This window comes from Pipra filicauda, unplaced genomic scaffold (assembly GCF_003945595.2).
Source record: "Pipra filicauda isolate LSUMZ 115617 unplaced genomic scaffold, ASM394559v2 scaffold409_size848515_pilon, whole genome shotgun sequence".
NCBI classification, from domain to species: Eukaryota; Metazoa; Chordata; class Aves; order Passeriformes; family Pipridae; genus Pipra; species Pipra filicauda.
The window spans coordinates 252396-265687 of NW_024104542.1; positions in this window are offsets into that span (position 1 = coordinate 252396).

The following is a 13292-nucleotide window of genomic DNA, read 5'->3' on the forward strand; positions in this document are numbered from 1 at the left end:
AGAATGAATAAAGAGAATTCTTTCTTACACAGCTTTGTCAAACCTGTTGGCATAAAGCTTTGATAAAGATGGAAATTGAACAGGATTTTTTAAATGAATTAATATTTCCTATAAAGAAGAATATCTGTAATTATCAGTTATTGCTTTTGAAAAATATGAATGTCAGACTATCTGCTGCTGGTTGGGAGGGTTTTTTTGAGCCATCCATTGAGGTGGCCACGGGTGTATAAATGAAAGAACTAAAGGGTCAAAATTTTTATTCAACTGTAATGATTCTGATGTTGTTACGTCAAACAGTGTGTTAGATGTCTCTAAATTCACTGTTGCTTAAAAGAATTAAGAAAAAATACAACAAAAAAAGTTCAAAATGTTTTCACCTAGTGCAGAGCACATCAGCTGTCACTGATTCTCTATTGAATAAAACACAAATTCATTGTACACCTCTTGTATTTGCTACTCGTGAGAACGGCAGGCCCTCTGTAGCCTTCATAAAGCTCTGAGTAATACAATTTAATTTTGAAATTATCCCTTTTTAAGTAGAAAAGGGAAGACTACATGACCCCCAGAGGTCCTTTTCAACCAACTTGATTTATGACTTCCACGATTTGCAATTGTATTTCAGGCAAATCACAATGCCGTTGTCCGAGCTAGAAATGATGGAAAATGCATTAAGTGGAACTATCCGATAGACCAGGTCTAGACTATGGTACTCTGTATTCCAGGAATAAAACTCATAAAAAGATAGAAAACAATTAGAGTCAAATGCAAAACCCATTTCCTTGCTTGGGAGTTCAAGGATGCCTTCTTTTATAAGTGTGAACATGCACCTTCCTCTGTTAGTCTTCAAGGAGAAGTGTATTTCTTCCCCCAGCAAAGGCTTTTCAGACACTAAGACAGTAAGTACTTACACTTGGTCATTTAGGAGTCATTGGCCTCCATGTATAACTCGCAGTACACACAGGGAAGAGAAATACTTGCTTTACTTGAATTGTAGTCTCTTAAGTGAAAATATTGCAGCTGTTCTGAACATATATAAAACCTTAATTTTCTAGAGGCCTTGACTCTCTATTTACTTTCATGTCTTTGTGGAAATATTCTCTTCTCTAGATTAGTATTTTTTCTCTCTTTGAATGCTTATATTCTATCATTTTGGTATTTAATGTGGTAGAGCTATAAAAATATAGATATAAAACTTCTCGCTTCAACTGATTAAATATTTTCAACACTAAAGTAAAAAAAAAAAAAAAGAAGATCTACTTGGAGTTCTTCCCCCCCCCCTTTTTTTAAAATGCAAAAGTGTATAGACAAGAAAAAAATAAGCACACTACCAGTACCTAGAGAAAAAGGGATACAATAAAAGAAAGATATAAGACTACTAGAAAGTGTCCAAAGGAGAGCAGTGAAGCTGGTGAAGGGCCTTGAGGGGAAGCCGTGTGAGGAGTGGCTGAGGGCACTTGGTCTGTTCCGCTGGAGAAGAGGAGACTGAGGGGAGACCTCACTGCAGTTACAACTTCCTTGTGAGGGGAAGAGGAGGGGCAGGCACTGATCTCTGCTCTGTGGTGACCAGTGACAGGACCTAAGGAAATGGCCTGAAGTTGTGTCAGGAGAGGTTTAGGTTGGATATTAGGAAAAGGTTTTTCTCCCAGAGGGTCTTTGGGCACTGGAACAGGCTTCCCAGGGAAGTGGTCACAGCACCAAGCCTGACAGAGTTCAAGAAGTGTTTGGAAAATGCTCTGAGGCACACGGTGTGACTCTTGGGGATGGTCCTGTGCAGTACCACAAGTTGGACTCTGATGATCCTGTGGGTCTCTTACAACTCGGGATTTTCTATGATTCTATGACTATTTTACATTGGAGTCTCAGGAACACATTAATGTAAATCTTCGGTGTGTTAAAGCCAAAGCAAAAGGAAAATCTCCCTCTCTTTTCCTTCAAAAGGCTTATAACCATTGATGAACCCTCAGAGAATGGCTGCTCTGTTAACTTTCATGGAAGGATTATCTAGCAAAAGGCACTGCAAATCTTAAACTCACTGAGAATAAGAAAAATCACATTGAACATCACAGGATGTTTTGCTTGATCACAGAAATAAAAATCCAGATATGTATTTTCAAATCCCACTTAGACAATAATCAAAACAGTGATCCAAAATAATTTCACCAAATAGTGATGGGACAAGGGGAAATGGCTTCAAACTGAAGCCATCTAGATTTAGATTAGATATTAGAAAAAAAAACTTCTTTACTTTGAGGGTGGTGAGGCTCTGGAACACATTACCCAGAGAAGTTGTTTTTACCCCATCTCTGAAAGTGTCCAATGCCACGATGGATGTAACTCTGAGCAAGCTGGTCTCTAATGAGCGGTGTCCCTGTCGATGCCAGAGGTGTGAGGACGAGATGATCTTTAAGGTCACTTCCAACCCAAACCATTCTATGATTCTATGATTCAATGAATCACAGGTAGAAATGTTGCAAGAAAGGGCAATAAATAATCAGGAAAGGTTCAGTGTCACTGGACCATATATTACTGTCAGGTTTGTCATTTTTGAGACAGTATAAATAAATGACATGTGAGAAATAGAAAGTTTGGCTTCAAGTCATATGTACTGTTAATAAGATTCTGGTAAATGAAATATTTATTAAAACACCATGACAAATGTTAACACTGTGGCCAATTAATATTTCTAGAATTCTTTTTGTCTTTTCTTATACTAAAGGTCTACCCCAGCATGTGAACTGGAGCTGTGCTGTGCATCACCATGCCATCTCCTATACATGTCAGTTCAACAAGCTGACTGTGTTCTTGTAACGAAGACTAAAAACATATTACTTGCATCCTCAGGCCATCAGAAAGCTTTTTGAAAGAGCATGCTCCAGTTCCATAGCCATGTGGATTGTAACTTGAGGCAGAAAAGTATTTTGATTACCCGGCTTATGTGAAGGTCTGGCCAAAACTTGATCTGCAGAAATATAAAAATAAACAGCAATCACAGACTTCAATCATAAATAGTAGGCAAACTATATTTTTATATTTATGGGTATGAAAGGATGCTAAGGCAATAGAAATAGAATAAGGATTATTAAAGGAGGATACCAAGAGAAATATTAGCAACTCCTAGGATGATGAGGGAGCTGGCAGAAGAGCTCACCAAGTCTCTCTCCATCATCTACCAACAGTCCTGTCTCACTGGGGAGGTCTCAGATGATTGGAAGTTGCTGAATGTCACACCCATCCACAGAAAGGGCTGCAAGGAGGACCCAGGAAACTACAGACCCATCAGCCTGACCTCAGTTCCCAGCAAGGTTATGGAGCAGATCATCCTAAGAGCAATCACACAGCACCTACAGCATGGACAAGGGATCAGACCCAGCCAGCACGGGTTTAGGAAGGGCAGGTCCTGTCTGACCAACCTGATCTCCTTTTATGATCAGGTGACCCGCCTGGTGGATGAGGGGAAGGCTGTGGATGTGTCTACCCGGACTTCAGCAAAGCCTTTGGCACCGTCTCCCACAGCACACTCCTGAAAAAGCTGGAAGCCTTCGGCTTGGACAGGGGCACTCTGTGCTGGGTTAGGAACTGGCTGGAGGGCCGGGCCCAGAGAGTGGTGATGAACGGGGCTGCATCCAGTTGGGATCCGGCTGCTAGTGGTGTCCCCAGGGATCAGTGTTGGGCCCAGTTTTGTTTAATATCTTTATTGATGATCTGGATCAGGGGATTGAGTCCATCATCAGCAAATTTGCAGGTGACACCCAGTTGGGGGCGTGTTGATCTGCTGGAAGGCAGGAGGGCTCTGCAGAGGGACCTGGACAGGCTGGAGAGTTGGGCTGATTCCAACGGGATGAGATTCAACAAAGCCAGTGCCGGGTTCTGCACTTTGGTCACAACAACCCCTGCAGTGCTACAGGCTGGGGACAGAGTGGCTGGAGAGCAGCCAGGCAGAGAGGGACCTGGGAGTTTGGATTGACAGGAAGCTGAACACGAGCCAGCAGTGTGCCCAGGTGGCCAAGAAGGCCAATGGCATCCTGGCCTGGATCAGGAACAGTGTGGCCAACAGGTCCAGGGAAGTGATTCTTCCCCTGTACTCAGCATTGGTGAGGCCACACCTTGAGTGCTGTGTCCAGTTCTGAGCCCCTCAGTTCAGGAAAGATATTGAGGTGCTGGAGCCGGTCCAGAGAAGAGTACAGAGGTTGGTGAAGGGACTGGAGCACAGGTCCTATGAGGAGATGCTGAGGGAGCTGGGGTTGTTCAGCCTGGAGAAGAGGAGGCTCAGGGGAGACCTCGTCACTCTCTACAACTCCCTGAAAGGAGGTTGTAGCCAGGTGGGGGTTGGTCTCTTCTCCCAGGCAACCAGCAGTAGGACAAGAGGGCATAGTCTTAAGATCTTCCAGGGGAGGTTTAGGTTGGATATTAGGAAGAAATTTTTTACAGAAGGAGTAATCAGACATTGGAATGGGCTGCCCAGGGAGGTGGTAGATTCACCGTCCCTGGAGGTTTTTAAGATGAGACTGGATGTGGCACTCTGTGACATGGTCTAGTAACCACAGTGGTGTTGGATCAAGGGTTGGACTTGATGGTCTCAGAGGTCTTTTGCAACCTGGTTGATTCCATGATTCTATGATTCTATGAACTCATTTAAAGAGTAATAAAAAATAAAAAAAAGGAAAGAGAGAAAATGGAAGGATAACACACAGGATTCATGAAAACAGACTGAGATATGAGCATCAAGGGGCAAAACTGAGTGTATTAGCTCTTATCAAAGAATCATCCTGAAAGAGTTTTATTGTGTAGTAGCATATATAACACAGGATAAAGCTGATTGCCCTACTCCTAAAATTGGGCTTAACCGTTACTTTGATTGGAAACATCTGATGAGAGCAAACATAAGTTAATGGATAATGATTCTACTATCTCATAATTCTCCATAAGACTCTCCAAAATTGTTTTACTACTGGACCTGCAGACAGCCTGAGCTCTTAAGGGTAATTTTTTTAAGTGACATTTCCAACACATAGTACGATTTTCCTGAATCAAAGAGTATTTGTTCTCCTTTACTAGTTCTTTTTTTTTAATGATTATGAGTTTTCCTGGAGCTTATTAATAATTACTATTATTATTTAAATTCATCATGCATATAAAATGCAACTCAGGAGTTCATACTAATCATTATTTATGACTGCTTGAAATTTCACAACAAGGAAGCTATTAAGAAGAAAAAAAAGGAAGAAATACTTTCATGTTTCCATTGCTTAAATGTTTTCGAGTAGAGATTTAGTTGGCAATTAATGTAAATGAAAAACCATGAACACCTCTTAACACCCTCTCTGGCTGCTCTCTGTGACATCATAGAAGTCACTCAATAGGAGGAAATGTTCTTGAGGGCAACCAGGATGCTGAGAGAAAGGAAAATACTACAGAATAATTTGAATAATTATTTCTCTTGCAGCTTGGGAGTCATACAACAGAGTCACATAAACACAAAAGGGCTGAGGCAGGAAGGCACCTCTTCAGCGCCTCTAGTCCAACACCCCTTCTCAGGCAGGGTCAGCGAGCAGGTTGATCAGTACCATAGTCAGTCAAGTTTTGAGTTTCTCCAAGGATAGAGACTCAACAACCTCTGTGGGAAACCATCCCCAAGTAAGAGATTTATCTTAATTTTAGACCGTGCTTCCTGTATTTCAATTTGTGCCCGTTGTCTCTCGCCCCGTCACTTGGCAGCGCTGAGAAGAGTCTGGCTTCATCTTCTTTCCTGTGCTCCATCACATATTTTTTACACATTGATAAAATCCCCCCCCAAAAAATTCCCTTTCCAGGCTGAATATTCCCATTTCTCTCAGCCTCACCTTGTGTATTGGATGCTCCAAGCCCTTAATCATCCTCATGGCCCTGTGTTGGACTCACTCAACACATCGCTCTTTCTCTGGATCCCCTATAATCCTGTGAACAAAGGGAACAATCCAGTTCTAAACCAGTTTTGGATTCTTTCTACAGGTTTTGGTTATGTTCTGCTGAGTGCCTGAATTTAACAAACAAACAGAAAATCCTGAAGAAAAAAAAATTAAAAATAATATTTTTATTTATCCCTTATGTAATATTTTTCTTTCTAACTCTTCTTCTGACAAATATTGATCTTTCCCAACCTGCTACCCTTTCTTTTTCCTGTGAAGTACAAGTCAGCACAACAGTATATACAGTACACTGATTTCTATTGCTTGTCAAAAACATAAGTGATGATTTCATCAGCATTATTGGCACAGTTGCTGCAAAAAAAAAGTATTTCTTAGCTTGTTTTCCCCGATGATCCTGCTTCTTCTGCAGTAATGTAAATATTCTGCAGCATCGTGCTTTATCTGTGACAACTGTGAGATTTTAAAATGTTTTGTTTTCAAAGAATGTACATAGAACTCATAGGCTCCTACTTATGAAGTTTTAAGAGAGATTTCTTTTAATTTTGAATATATTGTTTAATGCTGGGCCTAAGTTACAGCAGAGACTGCCAGAAGGATGACCTGAGCTTGATTCTGAGTATTGATCTCATTTACTGTGCTTCCAGCTCTTCTGGGGCATAAATAAACTAAAAGTGTTGAATGGTCCAAGTTTAAAGAGCCTGAATATATGCACAGACATCATGTATGCCTGAAAACAGGAACTGAATCATCTGGAAACTCGGTCTTTGAGGACCTCATTTTGCCAGTATTTCAGAACAAAGAGATCTTTATGCTTTCTTAGGCTCTGAGAAGGTTGAGGTCTGCTCACATAAAAGAGGCAGGAAAAGTTAGACTTTCATATATTTTAAAGTTTTTTTTCCCAACTTGATTTTTCCAAAGTTTTCAGCTTGTTACATACAGATCCAAGGAACATGTTTCCCCGTGCGATAAAATTCCCAAGTGCAATGGATCCCAAACAAACATTTTAAATTAATTATTCATGTAATTTTAAAAATGCATTCAAATTTTAACTCTGTTGAAGTTGATGTGAAAATACTCTTTCAAAACCTATTTTTCATGCCTCATTCCTTATTATTTAATTATGAATACATCTACACAGAAGAAAATTAAAATTAAAAAGGCAAAAGCAAATGTGTTGCAAACCCAACCCTTATTATTTAGATAAGTTTAATTTCTGTATGTTTCTCAGCAATGTGTGTAAATGTTGTTGGTTGTTTGCTTCCCTATTTTAAGTTAGATATCTTTTCAAGTGAACTTTTCCTTGTCTGAATAATTTTTAGTGCCCTACAATATTTACTGCTCCATAACTATTATTCTTGGCATACCATAATCTGTTAATTTGTGTAAAAAAAAATATAAATTTTGAATGGCCAAAAACAACCTCTGGAAAATTATGCATCTCCAAAGAAAAATCCTATTTTATGTTTCTATGAGCTTTGCATAACATAGATTTGCTTAACAATACAAGATTGTTCCCCACTTTTTTAAGAAAAATGTCATAACATCCTGACATTTGCCTGCTCCAATGGTTATTTATTAGAAGACATTCATTATTTATTTTGAAATTCTGAACAAGAGAGCAGTGAAAAAGGAGGTTTCTGTTCTACTTAGGAATCTCGCAGATGTATTTAAAATTTTCACATAAGGACAATTTGATTTTTTATTTTTTTTTAAGTTATGGAAGATATGTGCCATATTACACTCTGGTTTGTAGTCCGTTGAAAGGTGATCAAGACAGTGTCTATAAAAAAACCCCACTATCTCTGGGTGTAAAAATAATTCACTATAAATCAGGAGTTTGTTCTCATTTGTAGTACTGTGCTGAATTCCTTGCTTTACTATGAGTTGTAACAGATACAGAAGGATAATGAAAAACACATTAGAAAGACAGGAAGAAAAGCAGGTGAGCTGAATAAATTTGGATTGCCCCATTTAGAAAAGATACAGGAGAATGTTTATTCTTATAATACAGCTTCTAGAGAAACCAAACTGAGCACTCTTATCTTTGAAAAATCTTCAGATGTAAAACTAATGAAAGAAAATGTTGTATAACTGATATGGCTGACCTTTGAAACTGCTTGCTGTATCAATATGCTAGAAGATATCAAGAGCTCAGAACACCTCATTAAAGGAGCGAATGTCTCCACGTGAATAAGAACTTCTGAAGTTGTAAGTCTGAAATTAAATTAAAATATAAGTGTGGGTATAAACTACGGGGTTTAGGTCGAATGCATTTATAACAGTCTTGAACACATTCTTCTAATTTTTCTGTGATTATTTATTTGTTAATCTTTTCCTGAAATCACAGCTGAGCACTTTCATCATGACCATGTTGAGAACTGGAGCTATGGACAGCACTTTTATCACTTGGACAAATGAATATACTCAAAATTATGTGTTCCCTTTCCCCCAGTCTCATTTATGCGTATAAATAAAGGCTTATTTCTAGGTACTCCATAAAGGTTTCACTGACTGTTGACAGTCCTTGCTCACTTATCATATATAAGTCCACAACTACCCAGTTCCAGTGAAAACTGTGACAGTGATGTCGATTGGGGTAGTCAGATAGCTCTGAATGCCAGACACTCTAATCTGGGCAACACTTGAAATACACACCACATTTTACAGAATCATAGAATGGCCTGGGTTGGAAGGGACCTTAAAGATAATTTAGTTCCAACTCTCCTGCCACAGGCAGGAACACCTTTCTACTAGACCAGGTTGCTCAGAGTTCCATCCAACTTGGCTTTGAACACTTCCAAGGATGGGGCAGCCACAACTTCCCCGGACAACATGTGCCAGGGCTTCACCACCCTCACAAGGAAGAATTTCTTCCTGATATCAAACTTAAACCTACTCTCTTTCAATTTGAAACCATTCCCCCTTTTCCTGTCACTCCAGGCTCTTGTAAATAGTCTCTCTCCATCTTTGTCGGCTCCCTCCATGTACTGTGTCACTCCAATGCCTTCTCTTTTCCAGGATAAACAATCCCAATTCTCTCAGCCTTTCCTCGCAGGAAAGGAAATTCCATCCCTCTAATCATCTTGGTGGCCTCCTCTGGACTCACTCTAAGAGGTCCCCTGTGCTGGAGGCAGCACTGCAGGTGGGGTCTCATCAGAGCAGAGCAGAGGGGCAGAATCCCCTCTCTCCACTGCTGCCCACACTGCTTTGGATGCAGCCCAGGACATAGGTGCATTTCTGGGCTCCCAGTGCACATGGCTGGGTCATGTTCAGCCTCTGGTCCTTTATGTCTAGTTTTGCATTCTATAGATCACCTCTCTTTGGTCTTTTGTACGTTTTTAGCCTTTGCTGTTAATGAAAGTATGGATGGCTCAATAAGCGTGATTTACATTTTGTTCCGCATGTCTCTGAAATTCATCGTGATTCAAAGCACTGCAGGGAACAAGTTTCACAGTCACAGAACAGCAGCTGAGAAAGGTCTGTGTTTTGCACACACGACCACTTTAAAAACAACTGCTTTTCAAATTTTCAGCATGTAGCAACCGTTCTTTGCTATTCCACATGCTGAAATAACTTCTGCACATTCTGGCTGAGGCCAGCAAATCATGTTGTCTCTTCTTCAGTGCTGCAGTAATAAAATGTTCTTGAAGGTCCCTTCAATTAAATTAACTGATATTGCACAAAAGCAGATACTAGTACTTGCATGATCTGGTAATATGGTTCATGGAGGAATAGTTTTATCTAAGAGATGGTAACAAATGGTTGGTGGGATGTCAGTAACCAAAAACAGGTGTTTACACTTGTCAGGTATGAAGGTGACCGTTCCAATGACTTAAGGAAATACAGTAATTTATGAAACAGTGTTTGGTAGCATCCACAATACTCTCAGATAAAAAAAAAAAAAAAAACAAAAGCTAAAAAAAACGCATCTTTGCTCTGGAAATTGTATGAAATAAACCAATAGGAAAGAAGGGAGCTAGTATGAAAAAAGGGTGTATGAGACTGCTTGTAAGTACCCATAAAAGAGGTCAAGTACACCACTGCCATGTGGCTGAATATATAGGCAGCTATGTTTGAGCCAGCTGCAGCATCTTAGCACTGGTAGTATCCTTCTTGGGTAGAATAATTAATGTGTCCATAATCCTGCCCAAATATCTGTAGCTTATAGTGATGGGATAATAACTGTTGAGAGTTCATGTTTTTTGAGTGACTGATTTGAGAAGAGGAATAGAGTCACATCTAGAAATGTGACAACCTGGATCATATGGAAACCTGTCTCTAGAATTCAGACAAGTTAACTTGTCTCGTCTCTCAAATGCTACTTTTGCTGCACCAGACACAGGTGTGTACAACACTTTCTTCAGACATATAAATTCAGCTTATTGATTTCTTTTGTCAGCACAATGTTTTATATTGTAACCAAATTAGCACACTGTACTTCAAGCAACCTTGCTATCTTCAAAAATTAGGCAGTCATCTTTACCTGGACAAAATTATTTTACACATGCCCTTGTCATTATTCAGTTCCAGAAATGATATGGAGAATTATCCTCCCTACACAAAATCTGTGAGTCTCTTCTTAGAAGATGAATAATTTCAAGATTGTTTTAAGTTTCTCTAGCAGAAAGGAGACTTCTTATTTAAAGTGACTTGAAACAGAGTGGAATCAATGGTTTTGCCTCTTTCTCATAAAATGTTTATCCAAAAAGACAGTAATTTTAGATCTTTATGAAAGTCTCTATGAGATGTTAAGAACTTGAAATGTAATAGTGGTGTAAACATTTATGAAACTCTTTTGTTTATTGTGCATCATTTCCTCACCACAATAATGCTGTTGTTCACTGTTGTATAATTTATCTTAGTGCCACTTTAATTGTGTTTTCCGTTTTCATAGGAAAGCATCCTATTTGGGATAATTACTCACTTTGGAGATGATCAGCAATTTGGTCCATGAGCACCTCTGAAAATTGCACTGTCTGCAGAAGGCATTTTCCTGCATGGGCAACATACTGTGCTAAAAAGAAGAGGTATTTTGTCTTTTCTCTTTTCCTTTCATCTCTCCATTCCTGTCCCCCAAAATATTTGATATTTGCTCTAGGACATGCCCATTTCCTTAGAGCTCTTCACCAGTTATTTCCAGACATATGATCTCTCCATGCTTTTTTAGTGTTTGTTTGGTTTTGGTTTTGTTTTTTTTTTGTAACTGTGCCATTACTATAAGTTCCCCTAAAATTCTCAGTTAATTTTAAGGTGCTCTCTTAACACTTCAGTTTCTGTAAGCAAATCCAGCTGGATCTCCTGGCAACCTGGGTGTCCATAGGAAAACATGTATTTCAGTATAAATATCCATTATCAAATCATCACCAAGATTTCAGTTCTATATTTAATTACATTTGCATTGAACGTGCTATCATCAATCAATCTAAAAATAAAGTAATCTTTGCAAAACCACCATGGAGATGTTTCTTGACGAGTTCAGTCACAGTAAGTTTACAAATCCTCAGTTCTTCTAAACTGACTCAAGTGCAGTGATGAGAGCTTAAAATGATTCTGTTGCCAGAGCCTAATTCTGCCACTTTTATTCATGTGAGCGGATAGACTACTGTATAAACAATCTCGCTGAGCAAAACAAGTAAGGAACATGGGGGAAAATTAATTCTTGCTGGTTTTTTGCTAACTTCACAGTAGTAAATCTTTGTGGGAGAAAAGCTGCATATGATAGCACAGTTGTGAAAGCTAGAGCCTACTGTATGAAAGACAGGGAGCTTACAGATGCATCCACTTCGATTCTGTGTGTGGTATCCCCAAAAGATCTAAGGTACTAATCAAACATGTGTGTAACATTAGATAATATTTTCCCTTCTTTTCCCCTGAGATACTTCTGGCAAGACTTTCCACTCACTAGAGTTGCATTTTAATTGCTTTGAGAACCTATCAAAGTTGACTTCCTCACCTTTGAAATAATTGCCCCAGCAGAATGATTATTATACCTCCTGATGCTGCACCTCTTACCAGTTCACATAGGATAATCACTGTAGTTTATTTCTGTTCTTACTTTTAAAACTTACATAGCATGAAAATATGTTTGTTTTCTGTCAGCATATTTGTTATACATGTGATATTATCCAGAAATCATGTTTTCTAATTCCCTAGTCTTAAGTACAGCCATTAAACTCCATATCACGCTTCCCCCCAGCAAACAGTACACTCTTTAAAGAAAAATATGGTTAGCCAAAGAATGGCAAATACTCACAGGTGTGTTGTTATTGATCCCAATTAGTGTTTTACAGCACTTGGAAAAGCTCATCTTTTGGTTCATGTAATGCGTAGTCATGAACACCAAGAGTCACATAGATACAGATGGCAGAAAATTGAGCCCTATTTCCAATCCCTGTTTGTGTGACCTCAAAGGGATTTGCTGTTGTGGTTCACTATGAGACACTTTTTTACAGATCTTTCTTCTGTAACGAGTTGTTCCATAAGCAGCAGGAACAATGGAGCCCTGCATACTTACCTACTTTGTCCCTTCCTCTTCTCTCCTCCCTTCTCTGTCCTTCCACTGAGTGGTTTCAGGATCTCCATATACCTTTTAGGTGGTATATGTGACCAAGTCCTTTGAGATACATGTCTACTGGTGAGCAAACCAGAGCAGCAAAGAGCATGTTCCTCTTTTCCTAGAGAAGCTGGACTGAAAACAGACTTCTCCAAATGCTGTAGCAATGGGGCATGGACAGTCTACATGGTGGGCTCTGCTGATTGCTGCAGACAAGTGATTAGGCAGACTTCTCAGGGTAAAGAATCCTGTTTGGAAGCAGAGCATCCTCATTCCATTTCAAAGGAGCAAGAACTAGCCACTCAGATCTGACATTGGTGACATTTTTTACATAATCAGGATTTAAAATAAGCAAATTGGGATAGTGGCATTCTTTCTATTATGTTTAGTTCCTGTGCAGCAAGAAACTTCCTACTTGCTTCTGTATTGTGTGTGGGGGGGGCATCTGCTGTACGTGGGTGTCATTCCTTGCACCTGTGCACCTCTGCAGATCAAGGTGCTTCTGGCCCTTAACTAAAGCAGATTGTAATAGGTGTTAAGGTATGTGTACACATTATTTGATTTTATGTATTAACACTGTTTATATTTTATTTTCTCCATTTATTCCACTTTTGCTGGATGGAAATGCTCCAAAACATTAAAACCAAACATAAATTTGATAAATTTGGCATCCTATCCACTTCATAGTGAAGGCTTCTTGTGTTTTGTTCCAGTAAGGTCCATATTTCTTTTCAAGGTTTTTATCTAATATTTGTTCTAATCATCTTTCTGTATTAATTTATTAATGATGTCTATTTATGCAGTTGGGTACTAGGGCTGATGGAAACTTCTTA